Here is a 26,721-nt window from a genome sequence, read left to right as displayed (position 1 = left end):
CCAGGTCTTACCTAAAACCTTAAAACGAGCCTCAAGACAGACAGGTGCTACCTTGTCTCTCTTTGTAGTGAATGCTCCTTTGATGTAGGGTTGGCATTGATGAGTCCATTTATTGACCATCTACTGCGTATAAATACTCTGTGCTAGTCTTGAGGAGGATTCTTTCATCAGCTACTTAAAAGAGCTTGTAGCTTTTCCAAACAAAAGTTTAAAGAGTCCTGGCTTACAGTTTATCCCCAGTGCATTCTCTTTGTGCTGTGTTTATTCTCTGTTCTAATTCTGATTCCTTCATGATGTCTCTCTGCTAATCCATCCTATTTTCTTCCTTCTGTAATTCCAGCATTTTAATTCTAAGTTATTTGGAGTCAAATTCTCCAGCCTCCCCACCTTTTTTGGTTACGTGCTAAATATTTCAGATCTGTAATCTGAAGTGGGGAGCTCAGGATGTTTTCTAGTTTGGGGTCACCTAGCATTCATCTTACTGCTGGGGATACAGTGAGTCCTCACTGTATTGATGGGTGTAGCTGATTACTATTAATCACTTAATAGTGACTCTCAAACTTCTTAAAGTGTGTTCAAGTTTGAGAATTACTACTAAATCGACAATGTTTAGCAGCTTTAGGTCATGAAGACCTCTCAGAATTTGATGAAAGCCAGAAAGCTACAACAATGCGCATCTATATTTTATATAATAGTAGGGCTTTGGGGAAGCCCTGATTCAGTCCTGTGATATAAACTAAGCACTCTAGTTTTCAGAGTAAATCCTATAGGAATTATTAGAGTAAGTTGCACACCAGTGACTGTTTCATTTTATGGTTTGTCCCTAGCTGGTTTTTTTTTTTTTTTTTTTTTTTGTGGAGAGTTCATGCCCTGCGATTTTCTCCAGGCGTTAACCTGGGCCCTGTGGTGAATGTCAAGATGGGTGGTCCCGACTCACGCTCACTCAGCCACAGACTGGATGTGGTGTGCACTTCTGGTGGGCCCCCACCCAGCCAGGAGGGTGGGAGGAGACTTGAATGAATTCCCTTTACTTTGAAAAACTTACTTTTAAAAATTAATTTGCTTTAATTTTTAGTCAATTGCATTTACTAAAACAAGTAAAGTTGTAAACATTTCTAAGGAATGCATGGGCAGATTAGAAATATGGATGAATAAAAAAAGGGTTAAAAGATGACAGGGAATTGTATCCTTGGGTAACCAGTGATTTTTCTGTAAATGGTAAAAATGAAAGGTACAGGAATAGTCACTCGCTGACTTTATACTTCCTAGTTATGCACGAGTTTAATAAAAATAGTAATAATTGTTGAACATTTGTTGAAATTTTATAACATTCCAGATACTATTGTGTTTAAATACCCTATTTATAGTAACTCATTAAAACCTGACAGCTGATACATGAGTAAGTGTTGTTATTTTACCCCAATATAGCAAGGACAGTAAAGCTCAGAGTGGTTAAGCATCTTGCTCGAGGTCACACAGCTGGTAAAGATTTGAGTTGAGAGTTTGAGACATTTATTCTCTGTCTCACACATGTACCCTCTTCTGGTCTTCTAGGATAATAAGAAACACTATTATGAATCACCGTTGGATGGTGGTGGTGGTGGAGGAGAGGAGAGGAGACCCCTTGAGGGGAATGTGTTGGGGTTGAGCGTTGAGAACTAGGATGTTTCTGTGTGGATCAGGTTTGTGCAGAGATGGTTCAGTGACTCAGGAGTGTACCCAGATCCTATGCTTTGTACCCTTTAGAAATTAGGCTGATCATCAGCCTTACCTTGAAATATCTCTCATTGCTTTGTAATCAACATGTGGAACTGTTGAAAGAATGTCTGCTGAGTGATATCTTTCAACTTGTCTTAAAACAGTGAGTGTCTGTTTAATTTTAAACTGGGTGCCATGACATCCCTTGTGCTGAACATTCACAGACAGCTGGACTTAGAAGGGAATGTACAAATGTAGTGTGCACAGATTACCAATATAATGAGGGCTGACAGAATTATTATAGGTCACTGAGCCTTTAAATAACGTTTATTTGTAAAGTTGCCTTGTACTTGATCTTGAAGGTAACCCCAATTTGGGTCATACTGACTTTCCACAATGTCATGAACTTTGGATGTTTCCTCATTAAAATTAAAAATAATTTTCCCTAAAATTATTTCTCAGAACACTAACATTTTTTCCTGTAATGTTATTTAAAAGAAAGAATCCGGGAGCAAATTTATTGAATACACTTAATGAATAAGGACTTGTCTCTGAGAGATGAGTAATGTAGAGGTTAAAAAATCAGGCTGCAGGGTTGAAATTCCTGGATTTAAATCCCTCGCTTAGCAGCTCTTTGAGTCAGGCTAAAATACTTCACTTATCATGGCAAATAGAAGGGGAAAAGTGGAAGCAGTGATTGATTTTGTTTTCTTGGGCTCTAAAATCACTGCAGATGATGACTGAAGCTAGGAAATTGAGATGCAAAACTAGATATTAAAAAGCAAAGACATCACTTTGCTGACAAAGGTCCATATAGTCACATCTGTGGTTTTGTCATGTACAGATGTGAGAGTTGGACCATAAAAAGACTGAGAGCTGAAGAATTGATACTTTTGGTTTGTGGTGCTGGAGAAGACTCTTGCGAGTGCCTTGGCCTGCAAGGAGATCAAAATAGTGAATCCTAAAGGAAATCCACCCTGAATATTCATTGGAAGGACTGATGTTGAAGCTTCAATACTTTGGCCTCCTGATACAAAGAGCTGACTCATTGGAAAAGATGCTGATGATCGCAAAATGGGCACAAAGAGGAGGGGCAACACAGAGAAGAGATGGTTAGATTACATAACAAACTCAATGGACGTGAATATCACTATCCAGAGATAGTGAAGGACAGAAAAGCCTGGCGTGCTGCAGTCCATAAGATCCCAAAGAGGAACTCGAGTTAGCCACTGATCACACACCCACACACCCACCCACACCCCTACCTCTCTGTATCCCATAGGATTGTTGTAAGAATTCAGTGAGATAATACTCATTACTCATGAAGCATCAGTGTGATATTGAAAGAGTGGAGAGCCCTCAATAAATGTGCATGCATCTCTGCATACTAAGTCGCTTCAGTCGTGTCCAACTCTGTGCGACCCTATGGATAGCAGCCCACCAGGCTCCTCTGTCCACAGGATTCTCTAGGCAAGAATACTGGAATGGGTTGCCATTTCCTTCTCTGCAGTTGTTAAATCCTGGAAAAGCAGATAGGTTGCTATCTCTTACCATTGCTCCCCACCCACTTAGCAGTATGTCTCCATGTCTTTTCCATGTCAGTTTTTTAAGATTTTTTTTTTTCTATGTGGACCATTTTTAAAGTCTTTATTGATTTTGTTAAAACATTGCTTCTGTTTTATGTTTTGTTTTTTTGGCCACAGGGCATGTGGGATCTTAGCTTGCTGACCAGGGATAGAACCCACGCTCCCTGCATTGAAAGGTGAAGTCTAAACCACTGGGCCGCCAGGTTCTGGACCCCCCTGTCAGTTCTTAAAGTTCATTTCTCTTTTGAATAGTTGTACATCATCCCATTGAAGGAGAGAACCATTAAAGGTTGTTTGGATTATTTCATATTTTTCCATCATTATAAATACCTTATGCTCTTACTCCCTGCTCCTCCAACATTCCTCTGAAAACTTTGAAGGTCGTATTTTTAGATTGGTCTCAATACCACTGCTGTAATTATTTCCATTGTTTTATAAACTACTTGTTCAGTGGGGTATCAGGCAGAATTTGTGCTCATTTAGTGTAAAACTAAATAATTATTGGACATCCTGTCCTATAAATTGAAAAATTGAGGGCAGCAGGAATGAATGCTCTCAGATAAGAAAGAGGAAACTGCCTAAGAGCCTTTATTGAAAACTTCTTACGGCCCATCTCTCAGAAACTCAGACCTAAACTCATGAGCTGGCGTGTAATTGTAGAAAGTGCACATAAGCCAGCCTGGAGAGGTTTCTTATTTTTATTCAATGAAATGCCTTTTGCCTGAAATTGTTCCTCCTTGTCCTGTGGTTTAGTTTGTGTGTATAAAAACTTCTCTTGGTCATGATCAGTGCTCGGAAGGCTCCTCTCCTTCCTACTTCACACCTTCTCCTTCCAACCCCCACAGGCTCTTCTGTGGCCAACTGCAAGAGCCCACATCCCATCAGGGCACGCCTTTGGTGGCACCCACTGGGAGAGATTTTGATTGAGATTTGCTTGTGGCTGCAAGGCCCTCTGACCTGGCAGGTCTTTGCCCAGGTCACTTACTGAGTTTCCTGTGCTCTCAGACTCCTCCTGTTGCAGCTGCATCAGCCTTCTTGCTGCCTCTGCTCCTCCTCCTCCTCGTCCTCCCCCTTCAACATATCAGTCCCACCTTGAAACCTTTGCAGGTGCTCTTCCTCCCAGTGTCTTCCTCACTTTGTTCAGGTCTCCTGTTGTGGTTCCTCCATGTTCACTGTGACCATGCCTGGTCGTTTCATCCACGGGGCACGCCCCATTAGGTCCTGTCCTGCCCCAGCCCATTCTATTTTTTGGTTCCTTCCCCAGGACTATGAGCTCCTGAAGTCAAGTACTTTGTCATATTAACGGCTCTGTTGCCAGCACCTGGCACAATGGAAGTACTCGATAAATTCTGGTTGAACTAATGAAGAAATCAAGGAAGCAGAGATGCTTATAGAATTTCATGTATGATATTGTATTTTTAGGCTTTAGTCTGAATATCGATGACAGCAACAAAGAACAGAGCACGTAACCTTTCAAAGAGTTCAGAAAAACTGTCTTTCAGTTTATTTTTCAGAGCATAGGCTTGTAATGGTTTCTGAGAAATTTTCAAAAAGCAGAAATACCATGGCTTGATTTCTCACCTTTGGTAGCTGTCCTTGGCTTTTTGATTTTACTCTTGTGTTTATATCTTGTGTCATGAAAGTGGCTTTGGCTCTTTATTCTCATTTTCTCAAATGCCCACTTGCAGAGTGCTTCCCCTCCTGCCCTTCCTCCCCCCTTCGCATTAGTGATGACAGTCTTACAGTATATTCAGGCTGCCTTTTCTCTGGGGGTGTAGGAAGTATATGGCTGGCTCATCCAAGATCATTCCTGTCTCTAAAGAGAGGTCTGAGCAGTGGTTTCAAGCTTTTTCTTTGTTTCTGGGCTGGGGTCCAGGGCATTTCAGGGGAGCTGGAGTTCTTGCTTCAACCTCATTAAGAGCCCTTCCATTTCCATCTGTCTAGTGTATGAGTGTTCCCTATAAGACTTTGTTTGAGTAAGATGCGCCTCATGAATAAAACAGTATCAGAACACTTCTGATGTTGAGACGACTCTTAGCTTTTCAGGGAATAATGAGAGGACTTGGAACAGGGAGGGTCTTGTATCCCTGAGAATTGAAGGTGGCAGACAAAGGCAAGGGTGTCCTGTTCTCGATGATTCTGCCTAGTTCTGATCCAAGGAGACGTTTGATTGATGTCTGTGCCTTAAACTTAATTACAGGGTTTCGTGAGCCATGGGCCTAGGCTTTGCTGGGCGGTGTCCACAGGTGCCCTTGGCTTTGCTGCTACCTTCCTTTGCCTTTTTTCAGTTCCTCCTTTCTCCTGAGTGCGTCTGTTTGTGGTGCAACGTTGCCAACATTGCATGGAAGTTTTATACTACTGGTTGCTCCTGGCACTGTGCATTTGGGGAAGGCTTATCTGATTTCTGTTAAATCTTTTGATTTTCCTGCATGCCCTCAATTTCCAAGTCTTTTAAAATCCTCCATTACAATGAGAACATGAACTCATCAAAGTAAAAATGTAAACAAACTTGTAAAGTATTTGAGCTTATCATCGAATATATCTGGAAATTCCAAACAGAAGAAGTTTCTGGGCTCATATTCACAGTACCCACCCAAATGGAAAGCAGTTAGTTGTTGAGTGAATGAACTTAGCATCAAACACAGGTTGCCTAGACTCTGGATACAGCTGTCTTTGCACAAAAGCACTTGTATAAATAGTTCAGTCCCTTATTTGTGGCGGGGTGTGTGTGTGTGTGTGTGCATTTTGACTGCCATATTTATCTCAGCTCTATGAGATGGGGGTGCTGCATGTGATTTTCCTCAAATATTCTTTTGTATTCTAACTCTTCGAAGTAAATGAAGGAGTGAATAAGTAGGTGACATGAATAAATCAGTGGAAAGTAGCTCCAGCCATAGCAGAAAAGCTTTAAGACTTGGTGGGTTGGCACAGGGGAAAACGAAGTATGTAAACAGGAGCAGTTGGGTATCCGGTAAGGAGAAAGGTACGGATCAGAACAAAAAGTTGCTGTAGATGTGACATTTGTGAGGAAGAAGTGACCTCTCAGCCAGAAAGTGGCATTCTCATGGCCAGTTGGCCACGCCTTGCAGCTTGTGGGATCTGAGTTTCCAGACCAGAGATCAAACCCAGACAGTGAGAGCACAGAGTCCTAACCACTGGACAACCATGGAGGTTCCCTAAGGTTCTGTCATTTTTATACACTCCTTCCTCACTGAATCAACCTAGCCTCTCGTGTGGTCCCTTCAGTGTGATTTAATAGGGATTTTGGGGAAAGCTGGGCTTCCCTGGTAGCGTGGCTGGTGAAGAATCTGCCTGCGATGCAGGAGGCCCTAGTTCGATTCCTGGTTCCGGAAGCTCCACTGGAGAAGGGAACGGCTACCCACTCCAGTATTATGGATATGGAGAATTCCATAGACTGTGTAGTCCATGGGGTCGCAAAGAGTTGGACCTGACTGAGCGACTTTCACTTTCACTTGGGGAAAGCTAGGATTTACTTCATGACTGATGGTGAGTTCTGTCAGTGCTGTGAAGTACAGGAGAACTGTTCTAATTAAATGATGTGTGCAGCTCATTCTAGACTCTGAACAGTGAAAGTGAAAGTCGCTCAGTCATGTCCGATTCTTTGCGACCCCTTAGACTATACAGTCCATGGAATTCTCCAGGCCAGAATACTGGAGTGGGTAGCCTTTCCCTTTTTCAGGGGATCTTCCCAACCCTGGGATCAAACCCGGGTCTCCTGCATTGCAGGCGGATTCTTTACCAGCTGAGCCATAAGGGAAGCCCAAGAATAGTGGAATGGGTAGCCTACCCCTTCTCCAGCGGATCTAGCTATCAGGGAAGCCCATTCTAGACCGTATTTTTTGCATATTAGAGTTTCTTACATTCTTTACGTGAAAAGTTTGACTATTATTGGAACCATTAAGTATTTCAGGGAATATTAATATATGACTTCAGACAATGTCTCTTACTGGGAGTTTGTGTGTGTGTGTATGTGCTACCTTAATTCTTTTTGACCTTCGGCTGTAGAAAGGATTGTACACTTAGGAAGGCATAAAAAATAATGGAGTGCTATTAAGGAAATAATGGTAATTGAACTGCTTGATGAGAAAAGGAATTTAAATATGTAACTTAACCAAATTCAAGTACCTAGACACAAACCCTTCTTTTCTCTTTAAAAAGAAAGAACACCAGGTTTATATGGCACTTTCTCTTCTTTTCAACCTAAATTATAAGTAACTACTGTTGATTACTTCCAAGAGCTGTTAGCTTGTGAAGCTGAACAATCATTAAAAATAGAAAACTTGCAAGCTACAAATGAGCGCCTAAGTTTTGTTTAGATGTAGTTTTCCTATGGCATTTCCTCAGTTGTAGTATGGAAACTTAAGCCAACGCAGAGTAATAAGAAATGAGCCTTGCTAAACACAGAGTGTATTTTGGTTCAGAATTATTAAGGAAGCCATTAAGATTCCCAGGTGGCGCTAATGGTAAAGAATCTGCCTGCCAATGAAGGAGACACGAGAGACCTGGGTTCAGTCCCTGGGTTGGGAAGATCCCCTGGAGGAGGAAAATGGCAGCCTAGATCAACTGCATTACTAAGTACTTATGAAATGCTCTGTGATCCTAGTTACTTTATTAATTTCCCCAATCTCCAATTAAATGGGAAAGAATATTTTTGCTATTCTCAATTCTTCATTTTCTTAGTAAAATCTCAAATAGACTTTATGTGAATAGCAGGAACAGTTTACTTTTTGAGTTGACAGGTTTTCCAGGTAAAGTATTAGTAAAACATTTAAAAAAGTCATCTAAGTCCTACAAAACAATGAGAATGTTTTAGGCTATAGAAAATATGTCCCCTGAGAGTAATTTTTTTTTTTTTTTAAACATTTATTGCTCATTGTGGAGTCAGTTTTAATAGAACTGCTGTGAATCATTGAGTGTTTTTCTGGAGCCTGACTCATTAAAGAGAATCCAGTCTACACGAATGACATGGTAATTGTTGTAATGTGTGCACCAAGAAGAAAAAAATGTTGTAGCACAGTGTTCTTTTTTTTTTTTTTTTTTCTCCCCTGTGTTGGGTTCAACGGTTAACTTTGTAGAAATACAGACTGTGGATGATCCCTGTCCTAGTCAAAAGCCTGTCATAAGACAGGGCCATAGCAACGGTTCTGAACAGATGTTTCCAGTTTGCTCCTTTGGGCTACAATCATGACTTTATTCCTGTCAGTAGGTTTTCCGTCCACAGTGTCCCTGAGGCTGAGCAAATGCCCTTCCAACAGGCTTTCAAAACACATTTCTCTTAACCTGTGGGGCATTTATAAGTGAATCAGCAGTGTTTATAGAGCACTTGTTCTCTGCAAAGATCTGTTACCAGAAGAAGGGGAGAAGGTGAAGAAGCAATTTAGGATGGATTGTGCACCTCAATATAAAACTGAAGCCATAAAGCTTCCAGAGGGAAACAGAGTATGTTCCCAATGTTGGATAGGTGAGAGTTTCTTAGGAGATAAAAAGCACTAAGCCACAAAATAAAAAATAAATGAGACTTTATAAAACTTTAAATCTTTCATTTTTCCTTAGCGCTAAGAAAATGAAAGGCGAGCCACAGATTGAGAGGAAATATTCACAATTTATCTCTCTGTTAAAGGACTCAGACTACTTAAAGAACTCATAACTCTCTAATAAAAAAGACAAGTGTAAAAAAAAATATCCAAAGAACTGAAATGAACAAATCACAAAGCTGTTAGACCCAGGAACACATAAAAAGATGCTCAGCGTCATTGGTCAACAGGGAAATGCAAATTAAAATGATGAGATCCTACTTTATCCTATTAGAATGGCAGAAAAATAAAATAAGTACAGAAAAGCTGAGAACACTAGCTATTGACAAGAAAATGGAACAGTAAATAGTTCATACATTTTTGGAGTGTAAACTAGAAAATCTACTTTGGAAAACAGTTTGGTAACTTCTTATCAAGTTAAACATATAACTACTTATGAGCTAGTAATTTAACTCCTAGTTGTTCACCTAAGAGAAATGAAAGCATATATCCACAAAAAAGACTTACTGGAATGTGCATAGGAGCTTTATTCATAATAAAAAAAACTGAGACTGAGCCAAATGTTCATCAGATTAAAATGAGTAAATAAATCATGATATACATAGGGACTATCACTTAGTTATAAAAATAAATGATACATGTCAACAATATGAATATATCTCAAAACAATATGTTGAGCCAAAGAAGTTAGAAAGGAGTATGAAGTATGTGACTCTATTTAAATGCAGTTCTACTGCAGATAAAATTAAGCTCTAGGGACAGAAATCAGGAACTCGGACACCTGTGACTGGAAAGGAGCACCAGGAACTTTTGTGATGGAAAATACTGTATTGTGGTAATTGGGGTGGTGTTTACCTGGTGTCAAGCTCATTGAATTTACCTTTAAAATGTTTTCCATTTTATTGTAGGTAGTTTATACCTGAGCCCAGATTCAGTGGGGAAGAAATCAAAGCTGTAGAACTTGCCCCTGCAGCAGTAAGGATATTGAGCAGACAGAATGCAGTTATAAACTACATGTAAATGACACAGAATGTTAGAAGGATAGCAGAGATACACAAAGGAGGCATCATGTGACTGCAGAGGAAAAAGCAGATCAGATGGGAAAGGTTCTCTGGGCCATAGGTGGTTTGTGTTGTGTTTGAAGACAGAAATTAATGTATGTTAGAGATTAGGATTGATGGGAAATTATTCCAAACAAGATTATGGTCTCAGGATAAAGAGTCAAGGTAAAAATAAACAAAAGATATGTTTTGAGGTCAATCAGCGTATTAATTGAATCTGTTCACCGACTCAGTTTTTCATGCCCCAGCCCCCTATTGGTGGATCACTTTCCTGTTTCAAGAAAGTGAAAGTCGCTCCAGTCATGTCCAGCTCTTTGCAACTCCAAGGGACTGTAGCTTGCCAGGCTCCTCTGTCCATGGAATTCTCCAGGCCAGAATACTGGAGTGGGTAGCCATTCCCTTCTCCAGGCGATCTTCCCAACCCAGAGATCGAACCCAGGTCTCCCGTATTGCAGGGGGATTCTTAACATCTGAGCTACCAAGGAAACCCTCTTTCAAGACTCGGCCTAATTCTGTTCCTTCCATCTGTTCATTGCTCCAGCAAACCGTGTTCTTTACTATGTCTGAGCTCCTGTTTTAACTCCACAGCACATCACTTAACTTTTCACAGGTTATATTCTTCACATTGAATGTGTATTTTCTCAGAATGTATTTTCTGGGGGAAGGTGGCTTTTCCTTTACTGCCCTCAGTGAAAGGCAGAGTCCACAATCAACTGTTATGGGTTTTGAATTGAGGTGTGATAGATGTTCAGGAGAGGACATCTGTTGGAATGTACAATAGATTTACTACTTTAAGAGTGCCATTAATACTATATTATAAGTAGTGTTATGTGTACATATGCTACATTATATGTACACATGTAAGAGTGTTAATGGCTTGATTTTTTTTTTACTGTCAACTATGTACCAGGCATTATGATAACGATTACAATAGTTTTTCTTAGATATTTTTATTCTATTTATACAGAGGAGTAATGTTAGGAGGCACAGGTTAAGTAACAAGCTGGAATTTGAATACATTTCTTTGGCTTCCACTGTTCTTGTAGTCATCAAACCACTGTATTTGTGTTACTGACAAATAAGTTTATGTTAGTGATGGCAGGAGTAAATATCGCTTGTACTCTTATGTCATGCCAGTCACTCTTTGGGCGCTTTATACATATTAATTGATTTGACTTCCATGAGCAGTGAGGGAAATGATTCGTATAGTCATTAAGTAACTATCAGGGTCATATCAGAGTAAGCAGTATGTAGTCAAGATTTGAACTAGTCTGATTCCAGAATACACGGTCTTTGCTCTTTATTGTTACGCTCTACTGCTTGGCTTTGTGAACATAAGGACTGGCAGTCTCTCTTAGTGAGAGTAAGGCATGCACTTTTCCTTGGGTGGGGTAGGAATAGGAATGGATGTAGATAAAAACTACTGAGGCAGAATGTTGTTTCCACGGCATATTTAGTTAGTTTCTTAGATTAAGGTTCTCCTTATTGCCATTCATCCATAAAATGTTTGTGGAGAAACTTTACTGTGTCTTTTCCTTATTAGGTTAAGACAGATTCCATTCTATTGAGGGCCTGAGTCTAGGTCTGGTTTTCTTTCTTTTTTTTTTTTTTTTTAAGTCTTGTGGCTTCTTAAGTATTTAGAAATTCTCATACTACTTGAACTAAACTAAGAAACTGGTCATAACTGGCAATATGCTACAGTTATTTATGGAGGAAAATTAATTATAGAACTCTCACCAACAGAAGCATATTCAAGGAATAAAACCTTGCCACAACACCAAAAAATAAGACAATAAAGATACAGTATGTATTTTAAGTTAAAATAATGTATTTAAAGGAAATATTTATCCTTTTCTAATAGTGATTAAGAGGTTTTCCAAGTGGCCTAGTGGTAAAGAATTCTGCCAAGCATGAGTTGGGAATTTGATCCCTGGGTCGGGAAGATCCCCTGGCGAAGGGAATGGCAACCCACTCCGATATGCTCCATGGGAAATCCCGTGGACAGAGCTTGGTGGGCTGTAGTCCACAGGGACTCAAAAAGCAGACATGACTTAGCGACTAAACAACAACAACAAACATGATTCCTACTTAGTCTAATTTTCTGGTTAACCAGCCACCTGCTTCAGGGACCCTGGCGACAAGGACTACTTGGATTCAGACTCTTTATAAGACTTGGTGATAACAGAGGCAGCAAATCTAACACTTTAGGTTTTCTTTTCTCTTAGAACATATCCTTTCCCTTCCTTTTTTCACTTCTATAAAGATTTGCAGAGATATTTATAGTAGGGAAAGAAGTAGTGAGATCCTTTGTGCAGAAACCTAATTGGCAGTTTCAAGGGCCAGGAAAGAGAGAATATGAAACAATATGGGGCAGCTTCTATGATAGTTAAAAATATTCAGTATTGTTCTCAATATTCCGTTTTGTCATAGTGCATGCAGGGCTGTCAGCTCCTACTAGAGTTAGGTGTGGGATGTGAATTGAGTAAGTAAATACTGATTGGCTTCTGAAGAGATTAGGGTCCCCTCCAAATTTCTATTAAGAAAATAAAAATGTAACCTGCTTGTGTGCTTAGTTAGTCCTCAGTTGTGTCAGACTCTTTGTGACCCTTTGGACTTGTGGCATGCCAGGCTCCTCTGTCCATGGGGTTTTTCAGGCAAGAATACTGAAGTTGATTGCCATTTCCCCTCCAAAATGTAACCTAATAAGTTAAAATATGACCAAAGATTGTTGGCATACTGAGTAAGTATCATTTCCCAGAGGAGAAAGTTTGACGTTGGAAAGGTCTGTGTTTGTATCTATTGGAATATAAGCTCCATGAGGTGAAGGCCTCTTACAAACAGAGTATCTCTAGTATATAGAATCTTGGCTGCCACATAGTAAGGAATCAGTATTTGCTGAATGATAATGACTGAAATAGCTCTAGGATGAGAGGAATTTATCCTCTATAGCAGGATGGAAATATTCCTTAGATGAAGCTTCCCTGGGAGCTCACTTAACAACCTTTTTTGACCTTAGGGCTGGACTAGCTGGGAAGATCCTCCCTTGATAAAAGAAGGATTAACACACTTCAGGCCAGCTTGGTGTAAGTCAGTCATGTGATAAAAATATGTATGTGATCCTAGAAGAATGAGAATCAGATTCTTTTTCCTTGTGATCACACCAAAGTGTATGATCTCCTATGGGCCAAGTGTGAGGTGCCAAATAGCTGATCTTCCTGTTTTCCTTTGAGAGCTTAGCTTCCACAGCAGACGTTACATAACTGAGTAGAAGCCATTGACCCCTTTTTGACTTTTATCTGAAAGATGAAGGGTCAGGACAGGGTATCCAAGGCCTTTGATGCTTTTAAGAAACAGCAGATGGAAGACTTCAGTGAAGAATAAGAAGCCAACAATTTAATTTAGGCTGAGTGAAGACAAAGATTTCAAAGGAATGGAAAATGGATAAGATCTAAAAGCATATGACCAATATTTCACTTTGCCTTTAAAAGAACAGGTGGAATGAGAAGCTTTGTGGTGAACTTGGTTTTTCTGTGAATTAATATTGCCAAGTTACTACTGCAAAAATAAGACTAGCAGATTACCTACTAGCTTTTCACTTTTCTCTGTACTAGTCAGGAAAAGAAAACTGCCTATATCAAAACCAGAAGATTTAGTAGAAAGGATTTTGAAGACCTGATAAAAGAGAACTTGATACCACATGCTGGGAATTTAAGCCAGATTTTATATAGTTTGTTGGTGGATACTTTTTTGGTGACAATAGGATACCTCTTCTGAAATAGCCATACTCCCTAGACTTTCATGAAGCATCTTTCAGCGTTCAGGGTGGCTGTTGGTTTAGTACCAGGGCATAGCAGCAGTTGTGAAGCGAATTTGAAATCCCTAGCGGTAAATGAAACCCCTTTACAGCAAGGATGACCATATAATTTATTGTTCAAACCAGGACACTTCTGAGGTGGAAAGGGGACACTATTTACAGTTATGTCAGAAAATGAAAACGGGCTGTCCCCGGATTCAGTGACACTACCCAATGGAACTAGAAATGGAACTTGCAAGAAGATCACCTGGAAGGCTATTAAAACACAGATTGCTGGACTCTACTCCCGAAGTTTTATATTCAGTAGCTTTGGGATCAAAATTGTGCCTGACAAGTTAATTGGTGGTGGTATTACAGCTCATCTGGGGACTGCAGTTTCAGAACTACTGTTCTCCCTAAACAGGCTTGGCACTCTTGTGCTGATGATGTAATTTTTAGTTGAAAGAAACTCTCCTTAGTGTTAAATCCTTCTCAACCTTCTACAAGTGAGAATATCCATGAAGAAGATGACCAAAAAAACCCCAAAACAAACTTGTGTTGGCTTTGCTTTTGACCTGTGTCTCTGTGGACTGGTCTGTTCTTGATTTTCCAGAGACAACTCTCCTGGTACCAACCCAACTCTCAAAGAAATGTTGAAACCAAATGAAATAAATGTGATGTTGGTTTCTTACCATAGGGATTTCAGCTTAGCGAAGCCTCAGCACCTAAATTCATTCCAGAGCCATTTTATAGATTGAACATCCTCATGAGCAACAGTATTCCTGTACTGTTGCCTTTTGCATCTGTAAAAGCAAGAATGGGGCAACGGCAGCTCTACTGGAGCCATCCGAGAAAACTCCGTCAGGGTTCCTGTTCTCGGTGCATCTGCTCAAAGTGGCATAGTCTGACCCAGAAATACTGCTTCAACATGAGCCAGCAGTGTTGACCGTCAGTACTCGAAAGTATTGCTTTCGTCATGTTGGACTAAGTGAACTTCCTAGAAGTGCATCATCCAGGACTCCTACCTTACCGCAGAAACAAAGCTAGCTCTTTGAACGTTGGAGGAAAAAAAAAATACGCACAAAACCCTCAGTATTTTTCAATTCAGCAGTTGATTTTCAGAAGCATTTTAGAGCTAATGGGAAGTATTTTGACTCTGTTTCTCTTCCTTTTAAAATCAAGAATAATGGGAGGATAATATGGTGGCTTTTTTTTTTTTTTTTTTTTTAGGGCTTCCCTGGGTCAGTTGGTAAAGAATCCTCCTGCAATGCAGGAGACCCCGGTTTGATTCCTGGGTCAGGAAGATCTGCTAGAGAAGGGATAGGCTACCCACTCCAATATTCTGGCCTGGGGAATTCCATGGACTGTATAGTCCATGGGGTCACAAGGAGTCAGACATGACTGCGTGACTTTCAGTTTGCTTTTTCAGCATTTTTTCAGCATTTTGCCCTCTCGCCTACTGACCTGGATTGAATGAGAAACGTGGATAGGTTTATTAGTAAGGCCGATGTGAACGTGAGAGTCACTGCAGATCAGTGGTCACTGCATTGCTGTCACCCAGGGCTTTGTTAAAATGCAGGTTCTTAAACCCCACTCCCAACTTACAGAAATGGAAACTTTGGGGTATGGGGCCCAGGAGCATGTGTTTCCACAAGCCCTCCGGGTAATTCTGATGTGTAACAATGTTTGACAGGCACTGTTGTAAGGAATTTTTTGGAGGGGAGGATGCCTGCCGCATGCAGGAACTTAGTTCCCTGACTAGGGATTGAACCCATGCTCCCTGTAGTGGGAGCTAGGAGTTTTAACCACTAGACTGCAGGGAAGTTTCTGTAAATGGTTTTATGTCATATCTATCTGTTTTGGTCTACAAAGGTACTGAAATGTCTAAATTATGCTTTCCAATGGTCTGATATATAATTATGTACAGTCTACTTTGATTAAATGTCTTTATAAGAATATTGAAAGCGATGATGTTAACTAACATTTTCTGAACACTTTCTACATCACTGTGTTGAAGACTTTGCAAGTAATATCTGATTTTAATTCTGTGCTAATGCCATCACTGTTGTACAGATAGGGGAATGAGACTCAGGAGCATGGTGGACTGGCCTTTAGAGGGTAATTTCTTAGTATTTTGCTGCCTGGTGTACCCTTAGCTTGTTTAATGTGCGTCTCCACTCCACGTTCACCCCCTCCAACCCTCACCCACCCCCCCGTTCTCCTGATTTTAAGAGACTTTTTCTACTCCTCTCTCCTTCACCCTGTTGTATCCTATTTAAATATGTCAGGGATGATTATAACTTATTCTTTAGAAGAATTTTTCTCCGCAGTATATGTGTGTGGCATTAGATTGAACATTCTTCTCTCTGGGGAATTAGCAATGCCATCCTACAAGTACGTGACTGAGGATGAAAGTAGTTGAAGAGGCTTGAAGGACACGCTTCAGTGAAGAGGATTGTGACGGGTGTGGGCCAGGGTGGCAGGACCAGGAGGAGTGTAGCAGTGGGAAGGCTGGGCTGACTGAAAACCTGTAGGGGTCAGACTCCTGCCCTGAATGGAATGCAAGTCCCTTCCTTGTGCCCAGGGGCTCAAGCTCACTGCGAGATCAGCTGGGTGATCTTTGTTGGGTGGTTACATCCTGTCTGCCTGCCTCCTCAAGTGTGAAACGGGCACTTTTTGCATCTCAGCAAACAGGAGTTCTTTCCCTGTGCCCTGCCCACTCTCCCTTCCTGGGTCTTCACGCTCTGAGTATCTTGGTGACCCTGGTAACCCCTCATTTCTTCCTTACTCAGCTGTAATAGGCATGAATGTTATAAAATGGCAATGTAGTTTATGTGTATGTTGCCAGTGTGTAATTGTGTATATGTGTATATTTATAGGTTTTATTGAAGTATGAAACTTGTTTATGTTTACAAATCATAAAATGTTATTTCTGTATTTTAGAGTGAATACATTGTTTTATTTATTTTTAACTTACCTAGATATCTCTGGCACCAAAGCTGTTTTCAAGTCTATATATTTTAAGATAAAAGTACAAGCTATAGTTTTTTGTTTTTTTTTTTTTCCTTTTCCTTTCTGTATTACCAGTGTGATCTTTGGCTCATTTTTCTCTTGTTTGAAAACAAGAACATTTCTGGCTTAAGATTGGTTGACTCTGCTAACAATGTGGATGTATAATAATTCCCCTGTGTGTAATTTATAATGTTTAAGGTATTTAAAAATAATTTAGCTGGTTAGTCCTAGACCATTATAAGCAACAGATGAACAGTTTTGCTCTGCATAGGATGCTGCTGCTGCTAAGTCACTTCAGTTGTGTCCGACTCTGTGCGACTCCATAGGCTGAGTGTTTATATTTCACTTTAAAGGTAAATACATACCTTACTAGGTATTAATAGGGTTACTTATCCCAGTAACAAAGATAAAAGCTTTTATCTATATAAATATATGTGCAAATAGATACTGACCATATACTGATGCATATATGTAATTATAAGCAAAAACATTCACACTGACTTATAAGTATTACTGTCATAATTGAGTTTGCAGTTTTTAGAGGCAATTTGATACACATCTAAGGCTTTTGAAATGTTTGTCCTGGGTGAATACCCAGAAAATGCTTCAGCATTTTCTCTGATAGCTTCTCATCACAAATGTAATTTGACAGCCACAATCAGAAATCCTGAATAATCATCAGTGGTAGAATTTCAGATTTGGATCCTCAGACCAGTGTGAGCAAATACGTTACTGTATCAACCAGTTATAGTTCTCAAACCCACAGTAACTTACTGAGGGTGGAGAGAGTCTGTGTTACTCAGCATTATTACTGCCAAGCTCAGAAATCTCCTTTTCTATTCTCATGCCCCTTTCACACACACTGAAGTTATTTCATGGAAAGGCTGTTTCCTTACCTGTTTGTAGTTTTTCACCTGTGAGTCAAGCAACAACCATTTCAGAATGTCTCAGTGGACGCTCCAAGTTGAGACTGTTAGACACAGAGTTCTTGCTTGTCTTCAGGAACAGATGAAAATCAGGAACTTGATAGAAACCACGAGATAGTAGGTTGACTGTCACTCTGCTGAACTGGTTGGTCAGAACTCACTCAAGGTTGGCAAATGGAAACAAGGAGGAAGAGAAAGGTGTTTGGATTTCCGTGGTGTTGGGCCAGCCTCCACGTTAGTGCCTTTCTTTCAGTGATCCAAAAAAAGGCATAGTGCCTTTTTTTTTTTTTCCTTGCAATTTTCTACTACTTTTTTTTTCCCCCTCAGCATTGCCACGTCATCTGGCAAACAACCTAAGTGCTTTCTGCTTTTATACTTTGCTATTGCCAAATTCAACATGTGGTAAGAGGTGGAGGGCTGCTTGTGGTGCTGACCACTGAGGTAGGGACCAGGCTGTATCTGCCGCACCCTCCTAAGAGGAAACTGTTGTCGGGGAGGAAGAACTTCTCTTCGCCCTTCGAGGCTCCTCTGGCTGGTCCAAGAATTAAACTGACAGGAGACTGGTTAACAGGAGAAAAACAAAAATTTAATAACATGTATATATGTGGGCGAGACCAGGAAGACTGAGTAACTCACCAAAATGGCAGAAGTCGCCACCTTACACACCGTCTTCAGCTAAAGACGAAAGATGTTAGGGGTAGTGGTGTGGAATTAAATTCACAGGAAGATGAAGAAGAGCAGGAGTTTGCTGAACAAATGTTTGCTCTGCTGTACAGAGACAATGGGACACAGAGAGGCGTTTTAACAAACACATTGGTGCTGGGTCCCTCTGTCTGCACAGCTAGTTCCTGTTATACTACGCGGATCTGTAGTGGTAGCGCCCTTCGGGGAAGAGATCCTCTATCTAAATTCTTTTAGAAAGTTGGGGGAAGGTCAGAGGTTCCTCAGTCTTTGGGGCCTGGCTTGTTTTCAGCTCAAGATAATGGACAGATCAAAGAGACACATTTGGGGTTGGCAAGTTTTGCTCCTCTTTCCTTCAGCAGCCACACAGTGTAAACAGCTGTTCACCAACAGGTGGTGATTGGGGTGCCCCAGAAATGTGAAACTAGCATTTGAGTAAAGAAGCATTTTGGCATCCATGAACCCATCTGTTAGCCAAGAGGTGCTGCTACTGTCACTTTTTTTTTTTTTCCCACATTTGAGCATTACTGACAAATAGATCACAAGTAGGACTTCAGTAATCTCATCATGTGTTGATCTTTTGCTCAATGTGTGATGCTAATATTACTGTTTTGAAAGCAAGAGGCAGGGCCCTCTTTGTATTTTTGGTTCCTTTCAGGCCTTATAATATCACTTGTAATGTCCCAAGGAGGGCTCCAGTGTCTTTCCCACTGAAAAACAGTGTGCAGTTAACAGGGGGAAGTACTCTGAATTTGGCTGTAAATCCCTCATCAAAGTGTGTGACTCAGAAACAGATAAGAAAGAAACTCTGCCCTGGAAGGCTCTTTATAATTTTTATTTTATGTTGGAGTGTAGTTAATTAGCAATGCTGTGTTAGTTTCAGGTGTACAGCAAGGCGATTGAGTTATACCTATACGTGTATCTGTTCTTTTTCAAATGCTTTTCCCATTTAGGTTATCCCAGAATATTGAGCAGACGGAAGACTGTTTATTAGGCTGCTGCATTGCAGGTGTGTTCACTGAGGTGCCCAAACTGTGGACTCATAGTTTAATGTGTCAAATTCAACTGGACCTAAAAACGTAAGAAACGTTTGCAGTTACAGTAGTCAGTAGTGCTTATTTATATACTTATGATATGCCCCGTGCTGTTTTAGATACTTTATATGTGCCTACTGTGTAGTAGGCAGTATTCCACACCCTGGGGATGACATAGTGACTGAATCAGACCCAAGTCCCTTTCCTCATGAAGTGCGTTTACTTATTTTGAGTCTTACATACAGACTCAGTATTAACTATGGTGTGCTTAGTCGCTCAGTTGTGTCCAGCTCTTTGCAACCCCATGGACTGTGGCCTGCCAGGCTCCTCTGTCCATAGGGATTCTCCAGGCAAGAATACTGGAGTGGGCAGCCATTCCCTTCTCTATGGGATCTTCCTGACCCAGGAAATCAAACCTGGGTCTCTAGCGTTGCAGGCGGCAGTAGTCACTATTGATCCTTAAGATCCAGCAGAGGCCCCGAGGGACCCAGAGCTGGTTTAGGAAAGCTTCTCACTTGACTCTTCCTGGGGGCACCCATTCCCCATCCTTCCCCAGGGCCTATATAGGGTCCTCACTGCTTCTTTGACCGCTGGGGCTAAGAGCACCTGTGTGCCTGCAGAGGCTTGCTAGCTTCAGCTGTAAGCAGATCTGGTGGGCAAACACAGGTAAGTACAAATGGATATAAGGATGATTACCAGGGCTCATGGCAGAATCCTTCAGATGTAAACATTATGCTGATTAAATGGACAATTTGGCATTCACAGTCTCTTAACTGTGGCTCTCAAGGCTTCCTTGGTTTATTGCAGGAGGCTCTGTTTATTCTGACAACCTCAGAAACACCCATTAATTGTCTCCTTGTGCTCTTATGCTTCTTGCCTTCTCCATGGGGCGCTCCACATTTGTATGGAGCATGACTGTGATGGAAATGATGATTACATTAAAATTTACTTCATGTGCTATACCAGGAGTTGCAAAGCCCAAGGCCAAAGGGATAGCCCTACGGGTGGTCCCCTGATAGCAGGTAGTCCTGCTATCAAGTGTGAGACCCTTGGGGATCCAGGAATTGTGAAGTGTAGCGCTCATGGCCCACCTAAGTGGGCAGCTGCTTCTCAACTAGACCTTGTCAGCATCCCTCATTGCCTCCTTTGTGGATAGGTCAGTGTTGTCAGAGCCTCTAATGGTGATTGTATGCATCATTTTAAACACCTGTTGTATGTTTATGTGTTTTAACTCATGGGGCTCTCACAACAGCTCCATGAGCTGGGTTGGTTCCACCTCTTTTTTAATAGATGAGAAACCAAGGCACAGAGATGTTCCACAGAGCCTCTCCTCTTAACTGCACTGTTACATCTACATGTTGTCATCTAAGTTAGATGCTTCTGTAGGCCTGATGTCTTGTGGGCTGAAACAGACCCTGACTGTGCCTGGCTTGTGGAAGGCTGGTTTGTGACCTCTGCTGTGTAGTGAGTTGTCTAGGCAGGAAGCCAGGGGATTCAGAGCAGTGCTCACCAGCAAGGACTGGATCAAAGCGCAGGTACACGACCTCCCAGATATTTGACGGAGGAGGACTCTCTTTGTATCAGACCCTTTTGCACCCAGTTTACATGGGAGCCATTTGAGGGCCCGCTAAGTTCTATTTTTACAGACGAGAGAAGAGAGCTTGGGAGGATTTAACCAAGTTGTTCAAGTGAGGAGGTAGCTGGACAGGATTTTGCAGCCAAAGTTTAAAATCAAGAGTTTAGGATTCCTTCTCTGGTTCAGCAGCTCATTTCTACATGCACATGAACAGTGAACACTGATTCATTAATTCATCAAACATCAGACAGTCCTTGGTGGGCACACAGGAGGAGTGTATTTTCTCATCAAGAAATCTGGTTGTATGCCCATGTAACATTTTATTGCAGTGTAGAAAGGGCTCAGATGGTAAAGAATCTGCTTGCAATGCAGGAGATGGGTTCTATCCCTGGGTCAGAAAGTTTTCCTGGAGAAGGGTACCCACTCCAGTATTCTTGCTTGGAGAATCCCATGGACAGAGGAGCCTGGCAGGCTACAGTCCATGGGGTTACAAAGAACTGGACATGATTGAGCAACTAACACTTTCACAGAGAGAGATGGCAGACATTTAAGTGTTACAGGTGATGATGAATGGTAAAGTTAGTGGTTAAAGGCTATACTTGCCTTGGAATTAGGGAAGATGAAAACTGAGTATCCAGGAAAAACTTGGTGAGTTATCTGGTTATCTTGTCTTCTCAAGGTTGTATATCTCAAGACAGAGGGTCTGCGCTAGTAGAACTTCTGGCTGTAGGAGCTTATTGCCAGTGGGGCAAGGGCTCATCTTATTTTTTTGAATTTTTATTTATTTATTTTAAAATACTTGTTTGCCTGCACGGGGTCTTAGTTGCCGCTTGTGAATTCTTATTTGCAGCATGTGGGATCTAGTTCCCTGACCAGGGATTGAACTCAGGGCCTCCTACATTGAGAACTCAGGGTGTTAGCCACTGGACCACCAGGGAAGTCCCTTGTGGTCTCTCAGTAAATGTTTGAGAGACTTTTAAGAAAAACCTGAAGCTGCCACCTGTTTTCCCCTGTGTTTTGGGGTTGCCCTTCTTGCCCTCCGCTCACTTGGGAACTCTGAAGCAGTTCTGACTCTTTTAGGTCATTGTTCATATACTTGACTAGCCATCAGTACCACCTGGGGAGCTTTATCTGTGGATTCTAATACCCTACTTCACTAAACCAGTCACAATCCATGTTTTTGGCTCAGGACTCTTACTTTCAAAAGCATTTGGGTAAGTCAGAAATACGACCTGGGGCTGAGCATCCTGGCCTTGCTGTTTTGGAGCCTCTGATCTCACAACACTTGGAGGAACTTTTATCCTCCGGCTAGATGTCTTTCTTCCTGCTTTGTTTAGCTGCCTCCAGCCACCTGGCCCTTATCAGTTACTGTTGTAGGACACTGTGTAGACTTGTGCCCTGAGAGCAGAAATTGTGATAATCGGAGAACTAGGAGGGTGGTGTTAGTGAGAGGAGAGAATGGTAGAGAGACCTAGAGAGAGAGAATAGAGCTAGAGCATACAGAGATCAGGTAAAACCCAAAGAGGAAAAGCAAGACTGTCATCAGGGGCTCATGTTTCAAAACCAGTGATGTCTGACTTCTTCTGGGCCCTTAAGTTTCTGTTCCAGCCTGTCTGCTTTTATCACTCCTTTTCTGCACTAGATGTCAGTGAATGAGAGAAATACATTCTTACACTGTGTTACTTCTTTGTAGTAGAAAAGTTTTAGGAATGGAGTCTTCCTTTATTTATGCACCTCACATTGTGTGTTGATCAGATTTTGAAAACTGGCCTCAGGTGTCCCAGAGTGTAGAGCTTGTGCAAACCTGGGCATATTTGTGACTCAGAGGTATTGCAATGCAGGATGTAAAGGCTACCCTGCATTACTATTTTGTATTTCCTTGAGATTTTTGCTGGTCATTTTGTGGATATGCTTAAATGTGATGATAAGCTTGTAAACATTTTTCCTATTAGAATTGGAAATAATATATCTTGTTATTGTTTGCAAAAATATTTTATTCCGACAAACTATTGATCATATTTTGTGTATTTCAAAGATAGTATTTTGTTATGATGATTAACAATACAAATTACTTGGCTTTATTCAACACTGGACACCCGTTTCAATATGAAATAAATAAAATAATATATGATGATGGAAATAGTAATAGTATAATGGATAGAGGACATATTTCCTTCTTCTAGGACTCTAAAAAAAAAAGAGAGATAAAAACATAATCAATGTTCTGTTTTGGATTTGTCTCTGATTTTTTTTTTCTTCCCATGCTTTGTTTTATGCTGAGTAGTTCTATGTTCCCTCAGCTTATTCCCATTTCACTCTGTGGAACTCTTAAGATTAAAATACCATGGGACTTCATCCCCATTAATCTCAAAACCCTCCACATACCCCCAGTATGATTGCCACCCCTAGCCCACCCCCCATGCTCACATGCAGTCACACAGTTCCTTTCCCTAGCATCATTTCCAGGTTGGACTCTGCCTCGTCAGTACTAAGACTGGTTATATATAAATATCCCTTGTGTATTTGTCCTTCAAATAGAGTGAGTCTAATACATGGAATCCTCCAATGTCTGTTATTGTTTCCAGTCAGTTTCCATCCAGCCTGTCAACAACTGCCATAAAAGTCAGTTTACTTATTTCTATAAATGTCTTAGTTTGTTCCTTGCCCCCAAATTGTTTTTTGAAATAAGTACAAAAACAACTTTATTGTTATGACCTTATCCCCAAATTTTTCCCCATTGACTTTGTTGGACAGTTAGCCACACCAGAACATTTTGCTATTTCTCTCTTGCTGTCTTGGTACTTACTCACGTTAGCCCTATAGAATTATGTTTTTTATTTCTCCTTATAACTTTGTAGTATCCCATAATTTATGTAGTCATTATATGAAGATTTTCGATGAACCTGTTTTAACTGCAGGAGCTATTTACTGGGTTATATCATTTTTTAAAAAGTTAAAAAGGCTTTTCCGGCAAGTGATTTATTACGGTGTGTGTGTTTGTGTTGGGGGGAGTTATGATTGCAACAGGATTCTACCAGACGTTGAGAAATACACTGGGTTAAGAATACAGAAAATTTTAGTACAAGACCCATTAGAAACACTGTAGGGAAACTAGAGAGAAATGAAAAGGAAATGAGTTTAGGGAGTTCCCTGGCAGTCTAGTGGTTAGGAGTTGGTGGTTTCATTGTTGGGGTCGGGTTCAATTCCTGGTCAGGGAACTAAGATCCTGCAAGCCTCACAGTGTGGCCAAAAAAGGGGAAGTGAGTTTGAAAGTTGCCATCTTAAAGGATCTGTGAAGGAGCTGGTGTCTCAAGCGGTTCTTGGTAGATGTCTCTGATGTCTAGACTCAGTCTAGAAAGTCCTTCAGGATAAAGAGAATGGTGTGGCCAAGGGGCCAACCAGGAAAGGAAAGTCGGTGGGATAGAGTGTGAGCGTTCTGATCGTCATGCTGAGGTGTTCATAATTCATGACACCGTGACATTTTTCAGCTTTTTGGTAAAAATAATTGAAGATGTGCTTTAAAAACTAATCTGGTAGAAAAACATGGAAAGCAGACATGCCTTTTTGTGCCTCCCTCTGTGAAATCATTAAATCCTGCCCAAGTCAGTGCATTGATTTAGGGTAGTGGAAGAGGGTGGCAGGATTTATGTCTTTAAGACATAATTACCCACTATTCTGTAAAACAACGCTTTCTTTCTTTTTTTGTAAAGACTCGAAATGAGCAACCAGCACAGGAATTCATTGGCAGTTGTGTGCTCCCCTTTATGTGAAAGTTGTAATTGGAGACACAAATGTCTGTTACAATATCTCCCCCTACTGGAAGATCGGCAGAAGTGACAGTTTATGAAAAGAACTGATGTGAGCAGTATTTGTATGTTTTGTAGACTAGCAAAAACCTCACTTTGAAATAGGCACTAATATTGAGTCATGAGCTGAATGCCTAGTCTCAGTTAGTTGAATTACTCAAAAAATTTTTCTTTGTTGCTAATAATAGGTATAACCTTAAGAATCAGAAGGAATGAATTTCAGTCCGTGATATTAGCGAAGAGTCAAAATTGAGAACTCACTGTCACAAAAATAAAATCTCAGTGCATATGTTTCTTCCTGTAGGTATAGTTTTTTGAGAAGATGGCCATGAAGCAGAAGAGGCTATTTTCTTTTATCCCTCTGAGCCTCCAAAATAATATCCTTTCTCATTATTTCATTCTGCTCCCATTTGCTCTTAAGACTCACCTGTCACTAACTCTGGGTATGTCTCTGCTATCTTGCCATTGTTCATATTCTTCCTATGTCGCCTTTTTTTATATCCATCCCAGCCAGAATGGGCAATAGCAATCTTTGTTGGCCTATTTTGGTCTCCCCAGTGCCCACTCCTGTAGCAGGCACTCAGAAATGTTTGTTGAGTGAATGTGTATTATGCAAATGGGAGAGAGGCAGGGAATGTCCCCCAGCTGTTATATCTGGTCCTGTTTGTAAAGATAAATAAGATGGACTTCCTGGGCTTCCCAGGTGGCTCATTGGTAAAGAACTCACCTGCAGTGCAAGAGATGCAAGAATAGTGGGTTCAATCCCTGGGTCGGGAAGATCCCCTGGAGAAAGAAATGGCAACCCATTCCAGTATTCTTGCCCGGGAGATTGCATGGACAGAGGAGCCTGGCGGGCCACAGTCCAGGGAGTCGCAGAGAGTCTGATATGACTGAGTGTCTGAGCACAGCACAGGATGAGTCCCTTGGAGTAGCAGTCTCTGACCTTTTCGGCACCAGGGACCAGTTTTGTGACAGAAAATTTTCCCATGGACTAGGAATCGGGGGTGGTTTTGGGATGATTCAGTTTCATGACGTTTATTGCACACTTTATTTCTGTTACTATTACATCAGCTCCACCTCTGATCACCAGACATTAGATCGCAGAGGCTGGGGACTCCTGCTAGAGGATAGTACACTGCTTTAGAAGATTTATTTGCTTAGCACTCTGCTCAGCTTTTTAGTACATCATTTGAACAAGTTACGAAAACGAGGCTTCAGAAGCCACTGAGAGAAGCTTCAGTCAGAATGAGACTTAACGAATGTAGAGAGTAAATACTTCATTTTGATTATGTTGAGGAAAATAATAAAGAACCTGTAATCAGAATGGAAAAGAGTTTTATTTGAGCCAAACTGAGGAATAAAGCCTGGGGCACAGCCTCTCAGATAACTCTGAGGAATCGCTCCAAAGAAACATGGTTTTCAGTGCAGTTTGATGTCTTGTCAGACAAAGAACATAAAACAAGCCAGGGATGCATTCCTTCAAGGTTTCAAGAAAAAGAGAAAAAAACCCCAGCACATACACAGCGAATCAGTATGGACTTGGCACCTGGGAAGAGAGTCTTATCATCAACAGAACACCAGCATTGGTGTCCCAGGAAGAGAGGCATTTACTCTTTGTTTTTGACATAGACATTCTTTACTCCTGGTCAGCGTGCTCTTTCTTTAATAATCAAACAGATGTCCAGTGTATGTTTGACAGGCCACCAGCAGGCTGTTCTGCTAGCACAAAACTCAAGTCAACTCATAAAGAAGCCAGAAGATTTTCCCATGCCTCCATGTGTCAACATTTATCAGCTAGATAAATTTTCCCAGAGTTGTTTTGATAAACAGATGTCGCCTGTTCAGCTGTGTGATGTGTGGGAGGAGCAGGCCCTCGCAAGTTTAGGGGAAGGTTTTGTGGTGGGGAGACTTCAGGGAGCTTGTCCGGGGTTAATCTGAATGCAGGGTTTTTTGGCTTTTTTTGTTTTTGGTTTTCCTGTTTGTTTTTTTACCC

The 26,721-nt window shown here is 41.0% G+C and overlaps 2 protein-coding genes across 6 annotated transcripts in view; one reads left to right on the top strand and one right to left on the bottom strand.

Moving 5' to 3' along the window:
• Window positions 1-18,491, bottom strand: part of P2RY14 (purinergic receptor P2Y14) — a 62,841-nt gene extending 44,350 nt beyond the window's left edge. Inside the window, exons 1-2 of one of the 3 annotated variants that reach the window (XM_069580678.1) lie at window positions 18,268-18,458; window positions 17,602-18,191 (exon numbers count right to left, since the gene is read on the bottom strand). The gene's annotated coding sequence lies outside the window, so the exon portion shown is untranslated. Of the gene's footprint in view, window positions 1-17,601 lie in introns of all 3 variants that reach the window. The other 2 variants (XM_069580687.1, XM_069580702.1) reach the window with 2 other exon arrangements.
• Window positions 1-26,721, top strand: part of MED12L (mediator complex subunit 12L) — a 361,426-nt gene that overhangs the window by 180,625 nt on the left and 154,080 nt on the right. The window lies entirely within an intron of this gene.

This window comes from Ovis canadensis, chromosome 1, assembly GCF_042477335.2.
Source record: "Ovis canadensis isolate MfBH-ARS-UI-01 breed Bighorn chromosome 1, ARS-UI_OviCan_v2, whole genome shotgun sequence".
In the NCBI taxonomy this organism is placed as follows: Eukaryota; Metazoa; Chordata; class Mammalia; order Artiodactyla; family Bovidae; genus Ovis; species Ovis canadensis.
The sequence above is the reverse complement of the archived record's forward strand: the minus strand, read 5'-3'. Positions and strand labels throughout refer to the sequence as shown.